This window comes from Microtus ochrogaster, chromosome 21 (genome assembly GCF_000317375.1).
Source record: "Microtus ochrogaster isolate Prairie Vole_2 chromosome 21, MicOch1.0, whole genome shotgun sequence".
Taxonomy (NCBI): Eukaryota; Metazoa; Chordata; class Mammalia; order Rodentia; family Cricetidae; genus Microtus; species Microtus ochrogaster.
The window spans coordinates 503,581-510,027 of NC_022022.1; the positions used below are offsets into that span (position 1 = coordinate 503,581).

General features: G+C 44.5%; 1 pseudogene; it reads left to right on the plus strand.

The window, feature by feature from the left end:
* The first annotated feature begins 4,905 nt into the window (after positions 1-4,905).
* LOC101989484 lies at positions 4,906-6,092 on the plus strand (annotated as a pseudogene).
* The last annotated feature ends 355 nt before the right edge of the window (positions 6,093-6,447 follow it).

Here is a 6,447-nt window from a genome sequence, read left to right on the forward strand (position 1 = left end):
AGCATCCTGTTCTGTTTTCTCCGCCTACCTAAGGGTTGGCCTATGAAATGGGCCTAGGCAGTTTCTTTATTAATAAGAAATCATTCCCACATCACACAGCTCACCTTATAGAGCCCAGGTGCAGATGTTAACAGGTTAATGAGAACTGTCAGACATTTCCTTGATTAATTAAAAGGTAGATATCATGCATGGCTACATTCCTATGCTGTGTTCTGCTGGGGTCTAAATCTAATTCTTTGTGTACATTCGTCACTGAGCTGTGCCCTCGACCATCACCAGCACCTGCGGATACTGTGCACCTCAAACACAGTGCAGTGCCTGTCCTCTGAGAAGGCAGGACACTATAGAGAGAAAGGATGTTACAGATCACCCCAGAGGTGTTTGTGGAAGGGAAGGTGGGAGCACTAGGAGGTCTGACAAGGAGTTGAGGGCCAGGGGGTACCTGGACTGGACTCCTGCAGAAACAGCAGGGCCGGTGAGGCAGCTCAGCAGCGAAGAGCACTTGCTGCTCTTGCAGAGGACCAGGATTCAGTTTCCAGAACTGACATGGCAGCTTACAACCATTTATAACTCCAGCTATAGAGGCAAGACACTCGCTTCTTGCCTCTGTGGGTATTGCATATATGTGGTGTACAGATACACATGCAGACAAACACCAACACACATAAAAAACTGGTGCACTCTGGAGTTGGACTGAAAGGTAGAAACTCAGTCCTCAACAAGACTCATTTAGGACTGCAATGTTCTGAATGAGGACAGTGCCCATAGGCTCAGGTGTTTGAATCCTTGGTCCCCAGATTGTGGAACTGGGTAGGAAGGATTAGGGGGTGTGGCCTTGTTGGAGGAGGTGTGTCCCTGAGGATGGGCTCTGAGGCTTCAAAAGCCCACAACAGGCCGTCTGACCGCCTGTCTCTGTCTCTATGTCTCTTGTAGTGATATTTCATTTGTATTTTAATAAATAAAGCTTCCCTGAAAATTAGAGAGTAAAACAGACACCCTGGTCCATCTTACAAGCACACACCTTTAATCCCAGTAGCCACACTAGTTTGCCATAGAAACCTGTGGTAGTGGTACACGCCTTTCATCCCAGAGCTAGAGAGGAATATAAAACGGGAGGAGACAGCTCTCTGTCAGTCTCACTCTGCGATTCCTGGAGGCAGGATCGCCATTTCAGTCTGAGATAGAGGTAAGAGCCAGTGACTGGCTGCTTTGCTTTTCTGATATTCAGGTTGAACCCCAATATCTGTCTCTGGGTTTTTATTAAATGTGCTACAGTCTCTCTTTCTCTGCCTCCTGCATGCAAATTAGGGTGTAACTGCTCCAGCTCCATTCCTACTGCCGCCGTGCTCCCCACCATGATGGACTAACCCACTGAAACTAAGCAAATCCCCAATTCAATGGTTTCTTATGCTTTCTTTTATAGGCTGCCTTGGTCATGGTGTCTCCTCACAGCAAAAGAACAGTAACTAAGGCAGACTTTTACTAACAAGGAGTGATGTTCATCTAGTGTTCTTTGTGTGTGTGTGTGTATGTGTGGTGGGAACCAGAGGTCAATGTCGGGAATCTTCATATAACTATTCGGCATGATCTTATTTATCACTGCTCCTGAAGACTGAGATTCTGCTAGACTGACCAGGGAACCTCAGAGAATCCCACTCCTAGCTGCTGCCATGCCTGGCTTTTATGTGGATGTTGGTTATCCCAAACTCAAGTTCTTAAGAGTTGTGCAGCAAGTATCCTTTGCAATGAGCTACCACCCAGTCTGTTTTTAAATATGTATGGAAGTATTTTTAGATATTATATATGTGTGCTGGCTAGTTTTATGTTGACTTGACATAAACTAAAGTCATCTGAGAGAAGGGAACCTCAGTTGAGAAAATGTCTCCTTAAGATTAGGCTGTAGATTGGCCGGTTGGTGGGGGCGCACACCTTTAGTCCCAGCACTCGGGAGGTAGAGTGCTGATCTCTGAGTGTGTGGTCAGCCTGGTCTAAAGACTGAGTTCCAGGACAGCCTGGGCTACACAGAGAAACCCTGTCTCACAAAAGAAATGCCTGTAGAGAATTTTCTTGGTTATGATTGATGGGGAAGGGCTCAGTTCATTTTGGGTAGTGCCATCCCTGGGCTGGTGGTTCTGGTTCTGTAAGAAGGCATGCTGAACAAGCCAGTAAGAAACACCCTTCTATGGTCTCTGCATCAGTTCCTGCCTCCAGGTTCCTGTTTGAGTTCCTGTCCTGACTTTCTTGATAAACAGTGATATGAAGATGTAGGCCAAATAAACTATTTTCTTTTCAACTTTCTTTTTGATCATGGTGTTTTGTTGCAAGAAAAGAAATTCTAACTTATTTGTGTGTGTGTGTGTGTGTACATACAAGATTTTTTTTGTGTGTGTGTATGTGTGCATGTGAATTCAGTGCCTCCAGAGGCCAGAAGGGAACCAGATTGCCTGAAGTTAGAGTTACAGGAGATTGTGAACTATCTGATGGGGGTGATGGGAACTGAATTTGGGTTCTCTGCAAGGGCAATAAGTACTCTCAACCATCAGGTCATCTCTCCAACCCCTTGTTTTGTTGTCTGTTTGTTTGCTTGTTTTCAGATGTTCTTACTCTTTAGCCCAGGTTTGCCTCAAACTCACAGCAACCCTGCTTCAGCTTCCCAAGTGCTAAGACTTCGGTGTGACCCACCGCATGGAGGAGGGGTGGCAGCGGCAGCATGGCTGTCTGGACAGTGAGAGGCTATGACTCTGCATAGCAGTAGCTGTTGGCTTGTTGCTTTTATCAGAAAAATCCCTTGGACCCCAGTGTTAAGTGAGCTGAGAGAACAATGCTCGGTATGGTCAAATATGAAAGTGCACTGTGCCTTTTGACAGAGATGCTGGCTTACATAGAGGCGTGGTGGGTTCAGTTTTCTTCACAAGAACTTCAGAGTACACTCCAGCAGGAACAGCACATCACTGAAGGAGCAACTCCATGCTCAAGCTTAGACGCCAAAGGTTTTTGTTTGTTTGTTTTGGTTTTTTTGAAACAGGATTTCTCTGTGTAGCCTTGGCTGTCCTGAAACTCGGGTTTCAAACCCACAGAGATCTGCCTGCTTCTGTCTCCTGAGTTATGGGATTAAAGGTGCCTGCCACTATGCCTGCCTGGCTGAGGTCACAGGTTTATGAGGGTATCAAACACGCGATGAAGAGAAAGCTGTCTGGGGTGAGGAGAGTGCTGTAGATTAACTAAGCAGAACTGAACACACACCTTTAATCCCAGCACTTAGAAGAGGCAAACTCATCTACACAGAGCAGGAGCTACACAGAAAGACCCCACCTCAAAAAAGACCAAAATGAAAAAAAAAAAAAAAACAAGGCACAGTCCACATAAGTGAGGGAAAAAATATGCTTTAAATAGAAATCATACTGATAATTAAGAAAGTTTCATAATTTTCATAAAAAATGACACTGAGGCTGACCTAAGGAACTGTGGTGAAGGGCAGGGGAGGGACAGTAGGACAGAACATCTCAAAGAAAGCAGAGGTCCTGGAGAGATGGTTCAGTGGTGAAGACCTCACAGAAGACCTGAGTTCAATTCCCAGAACCTACATCGATAGCTGGAATCCCAGAGGATCCAAAGCCCTCTTTTGATTTCCGTGGGCACAAGATTCTCATGTAGTGCCCAAGCATGCTTGCAGACAAAACACTCACACCTATACAATTAAAAAAATGCAGAAATGTAGCTATTAACATGACATCAGGAAGGGAGAAGAAATGCTTGACAGATGTTTGTTACTGCTCTTAAATTTACTGTTATCGGTGCCTGACTGTCTGTATGTGCACCACATGGATCTAATGCCCAGAGAGGCCAGAAGACACCATTAGATTCCCTGGATCGAGAGCTGGAGTTAGAGGAAGCTGTCAGCTGTCTGATGTAGGTGCTAGGAACCAAACCTGGATCCTGGGTCCTCTGCAAGAACAGCAAGTGTTCTTAACCACTGAGATGTCTGGTATTCTGGTATTCGTGTGTGTGTGTGTGTGTGTGTGTGTGTGTGTGTGTGTGTGTGTGCGTGAGAGAGAGAGAGAGAGAGAGAGAGAGAGAGAGAGAGAGAGAGAGAGAGAACTGGTGTGTGTGTGAGAGAGAGAGGGGGGAATTGGTGTGTGTACGTCTCAGAATGATTCTGCACTGAGTTCTTTCCTTCCACCCGTATGTGGGTTCCAGGAATCAGATAGGTCATCGGGCTTGCACAGCATCTGCCTTCACCTGCTGAGCCACCTCACTGCTTCTGCTCCTAGTCTTTGAAATACCTCCCTCCCTGCATGCACACTTCTCTGCACACTCACATCTGCAAAGCGAGATAGACAGACATAATTTGAGCATTTAAAAAAGCAGTTGACCATTGGCTCCAACACAGAGTTTAGGAGAAATTGATGCCTTCAGTGCTGGCGCTGCTGTGTTTGTGGTCTGTACACTGGGGCCCTGGGGCACAATCCACAAGTGTGGGCCAGTGTTGTGTACCAAGCAGACAAGATACTTGCTAGAAGGCTACACTTTCGTACTCTCACCCTTTATGGCAAATAAGGACTTTTGGTACAAAAGTATAACCAAGCTCTCCTGTGCTACCAACCCCAGCACTTTTTTGCCTCTTTTTTGTTGTTTCGAGATTGGGTCTCTGTGTGTAGCTCTGGCAGTCCTGGAACTCATGCTGTATACCAGGCTGTCCTCCAACTCACAGAGATCTGCCGCCTCTGCCACCCAAGTGCAGGGATTAAAGGCACACACCTTTAGTTCAAGCACTCCAGAGGCAGAGGCAGGCAGGTCTCTGTGACTTTGAGGTCAGCCTGGTCTACAGAGCAAGTTCCAGGACAGACAAGGCTACAGAGAAACCCTGTCTCAGGAAACCAAAATAAAATAAGAGTGTGGGGCCGCGGCGGGGAAGATGGCGGACGGGAAGGCGGGAGAGGACAAGCCAGAGAAGCCGCAGCGAGCCGGAGCCGCCAGAGGACCTGAAGAAGAAGCAGAAAAACCTGTGAAAACTAAGACTGTTTCTTCCAGTAATGGAGGGGAAAGTTCCAGTCGCAGCGCTGAAAAGCGATCGGCTGACGAAGAAGCTGCAGACCTCCCAACAAAGCCTACAAAGATCTCCAAGTTTGGATTTGCCATAGGTGGTCAGACAACAAAGAAAGCATCAGCCATCTCCATCAAACTTGGATCAAGTAAGCGTAAGGAAGCGGTTCCAACTCATGCTCCAAAACCCCTTTCAGTAGCAGCAGCTTTCAATGAAGATGAAGATAGTGAGCCAGAAGAAATGCCTCCAGAAGCAAAGATGAGGATGAAGAATATTGGAAGGGACACACCAACATCAGCTGGACCAAACTCCTTTAATAAAGGAAAGCATGGCATTTCCGATAATCAGAAGCTATGGGAGCGAAATATAAAATCTCATCTTGGAAATGTACATGAGCAAGACAATTAAATGAAGTGTTTTGCGATTGGGGTGTGGGTGGGTGCAGTTAGAAGGAACAGTCTCCTTTTGTAAAGAATGGTGTAAGACTAGCTTTGGAGCCGTTTTTTCTTTTCCTTTTTCTTCTTTTTATTTTATTTTATTTTTTAAGATTGAGTGGTACACTAATAAATGAGAGTTTGAAATTAGAGGTAATTTATGTTTTATATACAGATTTCAAGACATTTGCTAATTTTGTAGTTTCAAGTGATTAGTTCCCAAAGGTTACAGATAGTAAAGAAATCAGAAGTGGTACCTTTCTAAGAATTGCATATTTTTTTAGACACAACTCTTAGCGCATTAAGAGGGAAGCCAAAAGTCACTGTCTACTTAAAACTGAGCAGTTCCTCTCCTGTGTCCACTCCTCATTACCTGAACTGTCTGGCTACCAGGAGCAGCCGTGTAGAGAGGGAGTATTGGATTGAGAAGACAACGTTCCTGGACTATCAACTGAAAGTAAATTTAGATAAAATCAAAATAAATAAACCTTTTCCTATGGACAGTTCATTTTGTTTTGGGTTGTCATATACTAGTATTGCATCGCTATCAGTGAGTATAGACGCTTTGCTCTTTAAAAAACATTTTTTGTCAAAAATTCTTATGTGAAGTATTATTAAAAATAGCCCACTTCACTTTAATGGAAATTGTCTCCATTCAGGAGTCTTCAGTGAACACTATTTGCTACCAAAGTAAATCAGTATTTTGAACGTGCTTCTCTTGGTTTTTATTCTACTTCCTATAAGCATTTCCACCAGAACTTGAGGCAAATCATAAGGAAGCTGTTTCCTTTAAAGTAAAAAATCCCACCAAAAATATAAATGTACATACTGCTTTAAGTATTTGACTGGTTTTTATTTTTAAAAGGTTTAAATACCAAAAAAAAGTCTTTTAAAATTGCCAATAGTCTCTGAGTATTTTGTGCAGGTCTGGCCAAAATGTTGTATAAGATGTGCACCATTTCAGCTAAC